This window comes from Rhinolophus sinicus, chromosome 13 (assembly GCF_057876585.1).
Source record: "Rhinolophus sinicus isolate RSI-liver-muscle chromosome 13, RSI-T2T, whole genome shotgun sequence".
Lineage (NCBI taxonomy): Eukaryota > Metazoa > Chordata > Mammalia > Chiroptera > Rhinolophidae > Rhinolophus > Rhinolophus sinicus.
In genome coordinates this window covers 27,631,699-27,647,498 of record NC_142513.1, presented here as the reverse complement: position 1 = coordinate 27,647,498, position 15,800 = coordinate 27,631,699, and positions in this window count along the sequence as shown.

Genomic DNA, 15,800 nt, shown 5'->3' with positions numbered 1-15,800 from the left:
AAAGAAACAGAAGCATGTCCATAGTACAAACACATACGAGTAATGAAGAACAGTGGAGGAAGCTTTGAGATTTTAGTCAAATGAAAAGAGGCCTTGGAATAAAACTATCTTCAAATATTTAAAGAGTTGTTATGGGAGTGAGTGATTAGATTTGTTTCAACTGGCTTCATGGGAAAGAACTATAAATCATTGCAGAAGACATGATGAGACAGCTCTAGATTCAAAACAATAATAATAATAAAAATTGTAAGTATTAAATCATCCCCAGACTAAGTTATATGAAGCTCCTCACTGCTGAAAGCTTTCAAGATGGAGGCATCTAGCCATAGATGGAAATAGCATAGAGAGATACAGATGGAAAATTTCATCTAACCTTGAAATTCTCCTTTGTGAGTAAGGATGCAGGATACTATATAAGAAATTGCTATGGTCTGAATGTATCCCCCCAAAATTCATATGTTGAAATCCTAATCCCCAAAGATGATGATGTTAGGAGACGGGGTCTTTGGGAGGTGCTTAAGCCATGAAGGTGAAGCCCTCATGAATCGGATTAATGCCTTATAAGAGAGGCTTCAAAGAGACCCCTGGTCCCTTCTGCCATGTTAGGACACAGCAAGTAGGTGCTGGTCATAAACTCAGCAGAGAGCCTTCACCAAAATATGTCCTCCTGCCACATTGATCATGGATTTCCCAGCCTCCAGAACTGTGAGCGATAAATTCTGTTGTTTATAAGCCACGCAATCTGTGTTATAGCAGTATGAATGGACAGAGACAGAAATGAAATTCATTTCTTCTAACCCAAGTCCTAACAAAAGCCAAGCCTCTGGGTTCCCATCCCCCTCGAATCACACACTTTATACCTAGAATGAGCTTCATCTCAGAACAGGGTAGCTGTTCAATGAGAAGGATATTTACCCTGAAAATGCTGTTGCTCATGGGTGCATTGTTCCACAAGTTTTCAACAATTCTCTCTCTAAACAAATTGGTCTATTCCACTTATTTCAACAAGATAGGCTTACGTCTCTAAAACATTTCTTCACAATTGTTAATAAGAAATTTACTCCCAGTACCCTCCCCAGGGGCTCTACCAGGGACCCAAACTCCAAACAATGATTGTAGTAAAGGAACATCATTACCAAATTTAATAATTGAGGTAGTCCATCTTGATTAAAGTTACAGGTGCCTATAAATTACAATTATTAAGCCTCATATCAACATCACAAGGGAGATACTATTGTTACCATTGATGTAGGAGAGACTGAAGCACAGAGGTCATATGAGTAATAAATGGTGGAGTTGGGATCTGAATCCAGATTTTTGCTGTAAGTCTGGCACAATTAACCCCATTTTCAAATTCTTTCTGGGTGACACTTCCAGAGTAAGATGCTGAATCTTGTAAGAGTTTCTTCACAACAGAGTATAATCTGTACCCTTATCCCAACAAAGGGAAGCTGATTATTTTCTCTTTGTTGCAAGAGGCAATTGATATCCTTAGTCTATCACAAAAGTATCCTACCCAAATATCTATAGTTTGAGGAATTTTTATCCAGATAGGGAAGTTGGAAAATTAGTGATAGACTGAACTTTTACCCCTAATGGTTTTAATGGTTCTCATATAAAAGGCATTTCTCCCAATACAAGGCTGTTTGTGGCAATGGAAACAGCATAGGAAAATGTGTTTTTGCCAAAGGAAAATAATCGAAGTTATCTGAAGAAATTATCATTGGTGCTAACATGCCCAATTAATTACTGCCATGTTGGCTATTTCAGCAGGGAGGATGAGACTGAACTTTGCTCTACAGGTTACAGAGGTGAATGGAGAGGATTTGATGGCAAACAGAATGTTGGTCAAGGCTAACGCAGGATCCCAGATGCCCATCCACTCAAGGTAATGTGATGTGTGATTTGGCGGGAGGAAAAGGAATTATAAAATGGTTAATACTTTTGCCAAACTGTCATCAAAACAATAAAAAAGTACCAAAGTCCAGGGTTCTAATTCCAACATCTCAACTACAGCCAGGAAAGCAAGTGAATTATGGTCAAAGTTTGAAAGAGAAAGAGATTGTGAGTTAAGTCCACAACATTCATTTGTTTTTGTTTGTTTGTGTGTTGTTTTTACTTTTATAAGTGTTGAGCTAAAGAAGAAACAGCTTGGTTGCATCTTTGTAAGAGGAGACATAATTATGATTCAGAAAATCTAAAAATAACAGTAACTAATAGCTATTTATCACTTATTAAGAGTTAGACGTAGCACTAAATACTTCATACAAATTATCTTTTCAATCTTCACAGTGTTCCTATACGGTAGAAACTATGACACTATAGTATACTGCAGGAGTTTCTTAAACTCTAGGATACAGCAGAATGATCCGAAGGGCTTCATGAAAACTCATTTGGGGGAGTTTCTTACTCAGCAGGTCTGCGGTGCAGCCTGAGTGTTTGTTTCTCTAGCTAGATCCTAGGTAATGCTGCAGCTGTGTGAAATGTGTATAATAATAGCACCTACCTTGTAAGAGTTTGAGATGGCTTATAGGAATGAGACCATGAAATCCGTGGCAAATACCAGGTACTAAGAAAATAGTTATCAAAATATTTTGCTGATGAGAAAAACGGGCAGCTAGAAATTAAGTAAATTGCCCAAATGACACACTATGAATTGTAGTGTCTGTTCTTGAACCTAAATCTATCTTCAAGGGGTTTTTACTCTAGTAAACTCTCTCCCAAATACTATGTTGAAAAATCTTTTCTAAATCCCTTACCAAAAATACCTGCTATGCTAGGGAGCTTTCAAGTACCCGGATGCCCAGACCACACTCCAGGTCAATCACATCAGCATCTCTGGGAGTTGAGTCCAGGCATTAATAATGTTCACACCTCCCAGGGGATTCCAGTGTGAGCAGGGGTCCTTTGGCTTTGACGACCTCACGGTTCTTTGACTCATAGGCCATCTGGGTTCTTAGGTTCCCAGGTGATTCTACTGTGCAATAGGGCTGTGAACTGATGATACTTGCTTCTCTCTTCCTAAAAGGAGGTTTCAACATGGTGAAAATAGAAGTCCTGGCTTGAAGCTAGTTCAATCTGATATTAAAACACCAGTGAACTTCAATTCAATTTTGAATTATTTTAATGAGAGAAATGCTCCTATAAATATATATCCACATGAATACAACAAAATGAAATTAGCCCAGACCATCAAAGGCCATATATATATATATATATATATATATATATATATATATATATATATTTATTTATTTATATTTATATTTATATTTATATTTATATATATACATACATATATAATTCTATATTATATATAGTCAATACATATATATACTATATATATATGTGTATATAGTATATATATACACATACACATATATAGTGTGTGTGTGTGTGTGTGTGTGTGTGTGTGTGTGTGTGTGTATATATACTGGGGCAGTGAGGTTGCCAAAAACATGTGTACAAGTGGACACTTTGGTCAACGTTGCTCAAGCAGTAGTTCGCCGGAATCAGAAGTGTCTGGAAGCTGAATTTGACCACCTCTTGTAATTGCAGAAGTCAAATGTGACTTGTATTCATCTTTTGTTATTGGTATATATTGAGTATTACAATTTTAATACAGTTTTCCTTTCTTAAAATGTGTACACTTTTTTTTTTAATGTGATTTTTTGTTTTTAATCTTATTGGGGAAGGGGAAGAGGACTTTATTGTGGAACAGTGTGTACTTCCAGGCCTTTTTTCCAAGTCAAGTTGTTGTCCTTTCAATCTTAGTTGTGGTGGGTACATTCAGCTTCAAGTTGTTGTCCTTTCAGTCTTAGTTGTGGAGGGCGCAGCTCAGCTCCAGGTCCAGTTGCCATTTCTAGTTGCAGGGGGCGGAGCCCACCATCCCTTGCGGGAGTTGAGGAATTGAACTGGCAACCTTGTGGTTGAGAGGACGCGCTCCAACCAACTGAGCCATCTGGGAGCTCAGCAGCAGCTCAGCTCAAGGTGCCGTGTTCAATTTTAGTTGCAGGGGGCGCAGTCCACCATCCCTTGTGGGAGTCAAGGAATCGAACTGGCAACCTTGTGGTTGAGAGCCCGCCCTCCAAGCAACTGAGCCATTTGGGAGGCAGCTCAGCTCAAGACACCATATATATATATATATATATATATATATATATATATATATATATATATATAAAATTATTGCAAGTTTCTAGCACAAGGACATCACTGCTTATAAACTTCTCTCTGTAACTATTTATGTTATGTTTCTACCACAATTTAAGTCCTTTAACATTTGTAAATGTTTGCTATTCCTAGCAGTATCTTCTAGTATGGGACTTAGTCTGCTTTTGCCATTAATGCTTCATTTTGTATTATTGTAACACTATAGGCAAAATTATGGGCAATAAGGCCAGATTGACTTTTAGACTATCCATAATTTCTAGATATGGATTAGTAAATTATTAAAAAATTCAATTTCCTTAAATGAAATAACTACTTCTTGTAATAACCTAAAACCAATGTTCTTCCCATGGTCCTTATATGCCAGGACATTTGGGATTAAGAAGGCTGATGAAAGATAAAGTTAGTTTGTGGAATTATTGCTGTATAGTCTAGTCTACCTACTATCAAAATATATATATTTATAAAAAGGTACTTTTACAGGAGAGAGTAATTCATGTTACCATCCCTCAGGTTTTGTATCTAATATTTTCTTTTGAAAATAAATTTGACTTTTTGGCTTCAATATAAAAGACTGAAAATACATTGCAACTTCCTTCACATCTATAGACGTAACAGGAAAAAATGCTCACATGTGCATGAATACATGTACTTGCACACACACAGTTGTGCTCAAAACAACTAAATAAATAAAACTAAACAAACTAAACAACGAAAATAAATAAAAATAAAATACGTATTTTAATTTGTGTAATTCAACTATTTGTTAAGACGTGAAAAAATGTAGATCTGCATATACTGATTTGGAATAAAGTCTAAAAGATAGAAAGTTTAAAAGACAAATGGATGGAAAAATATAATACAAAAATATAATATGTTCCCATTTTTAAAAAGTAATCTTTGCATGTATGCATTTGTAAAAAAAACATAAAGGGATTTATAAAATATTCTAAGGGACATATATGAACTATTAGTACTGGCTAGCTGGGCTTGTGCAAGAATGGTGATGGAGAGAGAGAATTCTAGGAAAGAAGAGATCTTTTTAATTTGTATTCTCTGAATCATTTGAATTTGCCAAACAGGCATGTATTGTACAATATTTACTATAATGATAAAGACTATTTTTTAATTGAGGCCATAAAGCATTATCCACATGAAAATTTGGGAAACATATTATGGCGGAAAGAAAGATCATTGAAACGGGAAGCAAAACTCTTCAACTCCAGTTTGTACCTATCCCTTAATAAAGGTGGTCCCTTATCGCCTCTGGGCCAGTCTCCACATTTATGAAAGTTTATATTATTCACACAGGATTGTTGTCAGGAAGAAAAGAGAACATGGTTAAACTATTTGAAAGTTGGAAAGTACACAGTCAATATTAGATGCTATCACTGTTGCTGAGTTTGGTAATCCTTTACCACTCCCCAGAGACAAAGTACTTTTTCTGTGCCATAGGGGACATAGAGCTCACAATTAATAACCAATGCAAGGTACAAGTTTTTATAAGAGATAAAAGGAAGTGCCACGTGAGCTCCTATAGAAGTTCTCAAATTGGTCTGTTAGTAAAGAGCTCGGCTTCTCTGAGATGACAAAACCTACGTAATTAGCAGTGGATGGTGGAAATATGCTGGGCCTCCTCAAACTGGATTCATGAGCTTTGAGCACATGCGGTCCCACGGAAGCCTCGGAGAACATCAGCTGCTCACTAGCAGATCTGTCTGAAGCATTTTTGAATCCCTACTGTACCCCACCATGCCTACCAAGGGTCGGTAATTAGTAAATATTTCTTGAATGAATAAAGACTAGAATCCAGTAAGGAAGAGAGACTAGAAAAGAGACCGATATGTACGATGTGATAAATGTAAGGTGTCTTGGGATATTTGTAAGTGAATTAAACTGTTGGTGTTTGATAAAATACAGTTGAAGTTCTACTCAGTTTTTTTTTTCCCGAAGTTCTCACCCATTTCTTCTCCTGTGTGTCTTATTTTCAACCTACAGATTTTGAGGGAGATTCCCAAGTCTTTCAGAAGAGTGCCAGAAAGCAAAACAGGACCAAGGTGATACCTATTTGCTGCATTCGTTTTATCACATACTGGGAAAAGAGGTTTAACATAATCCCTACAATCTGCATTACCAACCTTATTTCCCAAATATTTGTTTAATTTGTATTAATTTCTCAGAGGAAAAAAAGGAGTTCAAGGTAAAAATACTGCATAAACCTGTTCATGTAGTTCAGGAGGAAAGGATAGGTAGGACAACAGTCTAAGGGAGAATGAATTAAGGAAGGGAGTAAGACAAATATTTACTTAGAGCCATCACTGAATACAAAGGACTTCTGGTGTCCCTTCCTATTTATCACAGTGTGTTCGCATGAGCACATACACACACATTCATGCACTCAAACATACTCAACATTTTCTCAGGGTCTCAGCTGCCTCAACCACTGTATCAGCAAAATTCACATTTGGTCTTAGTATATACAAAATAATGTCAACTTGTATCATCTTGACTTAAACTTTTTAAAATGTAGGGATTGACAAGCCACGATGGGATGTTAAATTGTCAGTCAAATCTGCTCCCATTGTTCAGGCATCAAGTCTCACATCATGGGCTTCTAAAGGGTTGAAATGTATCTACCACCATGTGTGTCACGTGTGTACATGGTCTCATATACACAGGCAGCAAAAGGAAATTTTCGAAGACAAAACCAAGAAATATTTGCTTCCCTGGCTTTAAAACTACGAACTCAACAAGATATTCTATCAAAAAATAGCCAAGATAATAACAAATTATTATAAAATAAATACTGTACTCAATCCTAAAATAAACAGCCAACAAACTAGAAGAGAGTGAATGGGGAAGGGGGGTTGGAGAGGAAGAGAGGGAGGAAAGGAAGAATTACAGCTCAACATTCCATTCTTTTGATATACTGCATGATACTTTTATTTGAGGAAAGCATATTTTTGACATCAGTCCTTCTTACATTTTCTATCCTGGGAACATTGATAGGATAAGACAATTATTTAGTTACAATAAATTATTTCCTTCAAGATGTTTGTTCCACCACCAACAGCAATGTGAAACAGCTTTGGTATACTTGCCAGGTGGCACAATTGAAATACTGTATTGCATAGGCAATTTCTGATCTTTACACTTACTCGTCAAAGCAAAAAAGAAAAGAAAGAAACAAACAAAATCTTTGAAATGGCACTGCAAAGCCCATTTTTCAATCAGAGACTATCCCCAAATGGAAACAAGCTGGCTGAACCACTTAACTACAATTTTGTTCCTGATTTACATTGAGTCTGCCTTCAAGTTTGGAATATTTTATGGCACAAATTTGGAAAGAGGGAAGAGGGAACTAGATGGTTCAATAAACAATTGTAAGTGTCTCATCTCAAAGAGATTAGCTTCTTTAAAAATGACCAGTTTTCCTGTCAGATGTCTCTTCTTAAGTCTCCCAGGAGACAAGTCTAGCTAAGTCTCCAGGCCTTCCTTAATTATAAAATTTCACCCATGTGCCCAAGGACCAATGCTGTCATAGTGGAAAACCTTGAAAACTTTGACAGGAAATGCAGCTGTCCATTAAAGACCTGAAAACAAACTTCCAGCTAATAATTTCAGGGACAGAGATTGCCCGTGATCACTTTTTTTCTAGAGAGTGAGGTACCAATATCAACATTGCTGGGATTTGTGTTAAATTTGTGGATTCTTATACATTTAATCTCATTAGTGTGAGCCACTGCTCCCTCAAGCTTCTTAGCGGGACCAACCCTCAGGGAACAGTGTCCTATTAAGACCTGCAGGCCTAATTGGTCCAGGAGCAAGACATCAGGTTTATATTTCCAACTAGATTCATGGACCAAAACATCACATTAGATGATTCACTGTTTTTTGATTGTGTATGTGTAGTGGAGGTGACACTTGATTTAAAGAGATAAAGCTCCTGCTACTCAAAGCCAAATTTTAGGATATGCTCACGGAGAAATGTTCCTCTTACATGAGCTTTAAGTAAAATCAGAAAAATACAAAAGTGTAGTGGAAAGAATACCAACTTTGAGTTTAGATAGAAATGAGCAAAATACTAATTCTACATGGGGATTATAATTACCTGAGTGGATGATGGGAAAGGTTAACATTTTATGTAATGCCTGACATAAAGAAGGTTTTTAATAAATGACAACTATTATTATTGTTACTATGATTATTGAAATGTAAATGTTGAATATTTTCTCTATCTAACTTTTCCTTTAAGAAAAACATAAGTTCTTTGCTCTGATAAAGTTATGCCAAAATTAGCTGCCAGTTATGTGGATTCAAAACTGAGTCTTAAGTCCTATTCTACGTAGAAATGCATATGAATTGCTACTTTAATAGATTTCACAAATATGATTTTTATGATGCAGATTGCTTAGGATTCATTATGTCTGTTCTATCATATCCCGTCACTGTTCTTTATTACAACTTCTGTAAAAGCTTTCCTGTATGGTGTCCTAAGATGATACTGTCTACCCTTCTCTTGACACCAATATATCATGCACAAATTAAGTTGTCTGCAATTTTTTCTCATGAGGATGGGACCATTATAATAGCACTACTTTCCTTTATCCCAATTATACACTCAAACTGGCAATATTTATTTAGAAGACATTATGCGTTTAAGTGTGTCAATTCAACACTCCCTAAAAGATGTAGCCCTAACCCCCAGTAACCATGAATGTGACCTTATTTGGAAATGGGGTCTTTGAAAATAATCAAGTTAAAATGAGGTCATTAAGGAGAATTTCTATTCGATATGACTGATGTCCTTATAAAAAGGAGAAATTTGGGCACAGAGACGGACAGGCACACAAGGAAAATGTCATGTGAAGATGATCGGAGAAATCTTTGGCATCAACAAGCAAAGAAATGCCAAATTGTGAGCAAGCTACCAGAAGCTAGGGGAGACGGATGGAACAGATTCTCTCTCAGAGCCCTCAGAAGATGCCAACCCTGCCAGCACCTTGATCTTGCACTTCTAGCTTCTACAGCTGTGAGACAATAAATTTCTACCGTTTAAGCCACCCAGTCTGTGGGATTTTGTTACAGCAGCCCGAGCAAACTAGTACAGAAGGTGACTGACTATCTATAAGGTTTTTAAATATGTTCATGTTAATTTTTCTTATATCATCCTCAAATTTGGAAAAAAAATATATATATATATATAATAGGGAACTTGCATATCTCTGAAAATATGTCCATAGGCCCCAAGGATCTACAGTTTCCAGTTTGAGAAACAATGTATAACAGAACTTAATATTATAATATTAATACCACATGTGACATATGCACCTCCCCATCTCACTGGCAACATAATCCAAAGGCAAAAGACTTAAGTTAGAAGCTCTTTGGCCTTATGCCAAATCCATGCACAAAATATTCTAAAGGGCAAAGTTCAGAGGAAAAAAAATCTAATGATGTGCTTTCTCAAAGCGGTCACATCCATTACACTGCAGCCCTTCCCCATGGTCCAGCAAGACCACACACTGGTTGCCATTCACCAATATAGCAATGAGTTAGTTACTGTACCTTTAGAGGCTGACTTTGGTTTTACAGTCTTAAAGAAAAAAAAAGTTTTTAAAAACCACCAAAAGATTTGAGAAGAAAATCTGATATCCATCTGTTTGTTGCCTGCGTTTAGCAGAAACCTGCTTATTTGTTTAGTTCTGGGCAGGAGATATTACTTCCTTGGATTTTTTTTTTTTTTTTTTTTAATATTCTAAATGCTTCAGTCTGAAGCCTTCAGGCTCTACTGCATTCTGTTTAGCCTATATTTAGAACAAAGCAAACACATGTGATTCTTTAGAGCTGAGCACTTCTGCCAGTGGGCCCTGGAAAATTGCTAACCCCAAAATAAAACAATACCGCTTTCTTTAAATACTTCTGCTTACACTTACAGTGAGGAGATATTGACAGCAAGCGTCAGTTTGAGTGACTGAAAATAAACAGAAGTGAAGAAAACAGGGACTTTTGGTATTAAAGCCAGATTTATTTAGAGGAAATATATGACAAGTATCATTATTTTCTCAAATAGCAATCTCAAGATATCTCACCCATGAAGAAAAGTTATTATGTCATTTTCATGACTTCTAAAGGCGTATTAACAGCTCTCCCTGATCTGATCGTGCTGACATTGATTCTAAATCAAGGCCAACGTGGAAAGGCAAGGGAGATAGCTTGGTTTACCTAGAGAGTCAAACTACAATAAGAGGAAAAGACACCGTGAGTTAAATTGACCCTATCTCTGTGAAGGTCTAACTTTACCCTAGACAAGTAGCAATATCTATAAATATTGGATGTACCCACAATGGGGCACCCTGTGGGATGCCAGAATTTCCAGAACAGCAGGAAATTCCATTGAGTAGCCTTCATGTTTTTTCTATAACTCTGGACCTACCACGAGTTCAAAGTTAAGAAAGTGGGCAGAGAGTGAGATGTGTGGATTCACTCTGATCCCATCACTACATGAGCTTTGAAAATTCACAAGCCATCTAAGGCTCAGTTTCCCCATCTGTAAATTAACTTCATTGGATCAAAGACTCTCTAAAGTTCTTTCTAGTGTTACAATTTAGAAGGAAATCCAATTATCCAACTCACGGTTGCTAATTAAATTTGCTGTGACACTTTGTTGAGTATCTTCCAAAGTTCAGGTTCAACCATCATTTTTACTTAACACTTTGATACATAAAATCATGTAATTCATAGTGATTGCCTCAAGACACCAAATAAAATGAAATCTTCCACATAGCTTCATGAAAATTATAAAAGTTATCACACATTTGAAGTCTGTTTTAAAATAAAAAGAAGAAATATGTACACTATATGTTATAATGGTTACTCTGGATAGGGTGAATACAGGTGATTTTTATATCCTTAATTGTACATATTTAAATTTTCTAAATTTTTCACAATTTGTAATCAAGAAAAATAAGTAGTATGTTTTAAAAGTCTGTTTTAAACAGTGCCATAAATCACACCATCACTCAAATTCTCTCAGAGCAGTTGATATTCTATACTTTTTATCTATACTACTTTTACTATTAACAGTACTACAAAAGTATTATTAGCAGTTATTTTTACATTCAACACATTTATTTTTAACTTTGAGGTATGTTTTATATATTATAAAATTTATCTATCTCAAGTATACAGTTCAGTGATTTTTAGTAACTTTACTGAGTGGTTACTTCACCATAAGTCAGTTTTGAAACATTTCATTTCCCCGATAAGATCCTTCATGCCCACTTACAGTGAACACCTGTTTCCACCCCAGTCTCAGGCAACCACTAATCTACTTGCTGTCCCTATAAATTTGCCTTTTCTAGACATTTCATATAAATGGAACCAAACACTCTGATGATTGTCTGACTTCTTTCATTTCACATATTTTTGAGGTTCATCTTTAATGGAGCATGTGTCAACAGCCTATTTTTTCTTTGGTGAATAATATTCCATTGTATGGATACACAATATTTTGTTTATCCATTCACCTTCCAGTTATTATAATTTATTTATTTGCTTTTAATAATGCTTATTTTCAACAACATTTTTATTTTTACTACATTGATTTCCTTCTCCCTGCCTCAGTTTTCATTTATTAAGTTGATCACTCCTAGAATACAATGTCAAGTAAGTTGATTTTCCAGAGATTTAGGGGAGAAACTGAGGCCTGCAATAGCTAGAATGAGCGTGCCAGCCACATGAATGAGAACAATCTTAGAGGTAGATCTTCTAGCCCCAGTTAATTCCCAGTTGACATCCTGACAACAGCTTCCTGAGAGACCCTGAGCCAGAGCCACCCAGCTAAGCTGCTCTCAAATTCCAGACCCACAGAAAACACATAAGCTCATAAATGCTTATTGTTGTTTTAAGCCATTTAAGTTTGCAGTAATTTGTTATGGGGCAATAGACAAGAATGTATACAGCAGGTGGTCTTTCTTCCAGAAATTAATTAAAAACTGGTGTGCTTATGTCTTTCTACATCCTTTCTTATCTACTATCAGCAACTTTATGAATTTATTCCTTTAGTTTTTCACTGTTATTTTAATATGTTTGGGGAAAGAGACAGGAATATTTGCATGCAGGCCACCATCATGTACCAGACCTTGAACTGTTTTGTTTGAAATGATGCACATTTTTCTAAATGAAACCTGAAAATAAACTGCTACTGCGTTTCCCCAAAAATAAGACCGGACCAGGCAGTCAGCTCTAATGCATCTTTTGGAGCAAAAATTAATATAATACCTGGTCTTATTTTACTATAAGACTGGGTATAATATAATATAATATAATATAATATAATATAATATAATAGTATAGTATAGAATACTGGGTCTTATATTAATTTTTGCTCCAAAAGATGCATTAGAGCTGACTGTCCAGCTAGGTCTTATTTTCAGGGAAACATGGTAGGAGAGCTTAGAACAACCATTCTCCCCATAGCATAGTTGGTGATCACAGCTTGTGCTTTTATACGTGCGGACACCTGCTTTCTTGATGTAATAAGAACGTTTTGTTAAAATTCCTGAAGAATTTGGAATGGAAGACTATGTGGACATGAAAATCTAAAATGCAGATTTCCAAAACTCACAAAGATTCTTGAAGGGGGACATTTTTTGTGCATTGTTTTAAAGGAACACCAAAAATAATGGAAGAGAAGAACGGAATGGAATAGACAAACCAATCAAAGTAACTATAGAATTTTAATACACAACAAAGATAACATCTTAAATCATCAGGGTGAAGATTAACTTTTGATAAATGGTGCTGGGCTAACTCGTTTTCCATTTGAGAAAAGATAAAATTAAATCTCTACATACATAGAATAAACTGCTATTAAATGGAGGATCTAATATAAAAAAATGAAATCATACAAGTTCTAGAAATCAACGTGGGTGAATTCTATAACCTGCCCCTAGGGAAAGATTTTCTAATTATGACTGAAATCCAGATGCAATAATAAAACACCCCCAGATGATGCATTGCAAGTCATACAGAAAGACATCACAGATACATGAGGCTGAGTAAATAGATTTATGTATCATGTGTACTAGACTTATATGAAAAAATGCATAGAATTTTTATTATATGTGTTATGTGTTTTATTTTTAAAATGTTTTTGTAGTGCCTAAAAACACAAGGTATCCCTTGTTCATGTCTTAAATCTTATCTAGTTCACTTATTCAAATCTCCAAACCTAAGCTAGATGGAACCAGAAGGACAGCGCTTGTCCAAAATTTGTCACGGTCAGGGTTGTAAGCCTTCCTCTCTCTGAGTGTTTCCACTATTTCTGTGAAATTGTCTCCTTCCCACACCACAAATGGCTTGCTCGATAATCAAGAGGAACTTCTGAATTCTGCCTCAAATTTCTTACCTCCTCTGAGAAAATGTCAGCCTCCAACAAAACGTAAAACTTGTCACTTGAATTCATCAACCAAGCCAGAAAAAATTCCTCATTCAACTCCAGTCAATACTTATTAGTAAAAGAATGTAGGATGGCTTTTTAGTTAAGTATTATTTTCAAAGCAGTGAATTGTATAGCTTTACATTAAGAATTTAATTATAGTTTACATATGTACTTGTAAGACTTGCCAGATTTCACTTGGCAAACCAGCAACAACATTAGCACTTAACCTTCCCTTAAAGAAAAGGAAATGTACTGAGAAGTGACAAGGATTCCAAAATGTTAGTTAGAATCACCAGGGAATTGAATCCAACATTTATTTGTATATGCTCTTTATATGACGATCTGCTGAATTGCTGAGGAGCTGAATCCGCTTGCTACCTTTTGGTAACGTCTAGACGTTTCTCTATTTAGGGTTTTCCCTCCGTGAATCTCCAGAGGAAACCTCTGATCTGCAGAATAAAACGAATGATATTTGCCATTGTCCTAATGGTCATTGTGACAGGAGAAAGTCCCTCAGAAGCATTAGGAACTATAAGACAAGCAAGTTATGCATAATATGAGGTGAAAATACAATTTCATTTTATTTTTCCTTATGGATAACCAATTGCCTCAGCGTCATTCAGTGAATAATTGATCCCTTTTCCTCTGATCTTCATTGCCATCTCTATTACATATAGGACTTTGTATGAATTGTTCTCTATTCTCTTCATCCTTTGCTTCCATGTATCCTAGTGCCATACCACTCTGTCTAAATTATGTAGTTCTACAATAAATCTGGATATATTGAAGGGCCGTTCCCCATTCCACCTACACACACCTTATATATATTCTTCAGGAGTCTCTTGGCGATTCTTGGCCCTTCTCTCTCCATATAAAGTTTAGAAACAGCCTGCAAATTTTCACAAAATGCCTTTTTATGTTTTTACTGGATGTGTACAGGACCTGCAAATAATTTGGGGTGGGGGGGAGACTTGACATCTCAAAAATATTAAATATTCCCTTCCAAGAAGATAGTATTTCTCTACTTTTCATTCTTCTTTAATGTCTTCCAATAAAATTGTACGATTTTCTACAAAAGGTCCCACATTAAATTTAGATTTAATTCTAGATATTACAGATAGATGATACGTAGATAATAGATAGATGATAGATAGATACAGATACAGATACAGATAGGTGAGAGAGAGAGGAATGAAGAAAGAAATGAAGGATAAAAGGAAGGATGGAAGGAAAGGAAATCACTATGATAAAAGTCAGCTTTGGAAATTCATTTTCTGCAAATAGGTAGAAACGCAAGTTACTTTTATATATTAATTTGATATCTAACACCTTTGTCGAGCTCTTACTAATTCTAATCATTCTCCTATTGTTTCTTTTGGATTTGTCTCATAGACAATCATATCATCTATGCATAATGATAGATTTGGTTCTTCCTTTCCAATCTTATACCATTTATTTATTTTTCTTCTATTACTATGCTTGCCCAGTTGATTTTGCTTAGTATTTGCCTAGTAGATCTTTTTACTTCCAAATGCTCTTACATGTTAATTATGTTATATATAAGCAATGTTTTGCTGGATTCTGGGTTTTTTTATATACAGTCTATTATTTTTGAAATGGTTACTGACTTCTCTGGATTATCTTATTTTGTGCTTTATATAGTCTTTTCCTCTCTGTTTTCTTACCTTCTTTATTAATTTTCCCCCATTCTATTTTTCTCTCTCTTACTTTTTCTATTCTTTAGTAGCTGCCCTAAAAAGCTTGAATAAGAAATTTAACTCAACACAATGCAAAGTTAAATCAATATGAAAACAAGGCCTCACAACTGACCATTCCTCTCTTGGTTATGTATCTTATTCAACATGTTAGCTTTGTTTTACTTTTTTAACCTATAAATTAGATACTATTTTTGTTTTACATAGTAAATGTTTATTTAGGCAAACATGCATACCATATTTTCCAAGCCCTTGTATCTCAGGAGCTTCCATTTGATATTTTTTTTTTTCCTGCAGTACATCTTGGAAATTCCTTAAGTGAAAAATCTATAAGTTAACATATTTTTATGTTTTTTTTTCTTTGCCGTTGAGAGGTAGGTTTATAGGATAATGAATTTTCAAGTTGACAGTAATTTTCTCTCAGAAAGTTGAAGCTATTATTCAGTTATCTTGTTTTATATTGTTGCTGT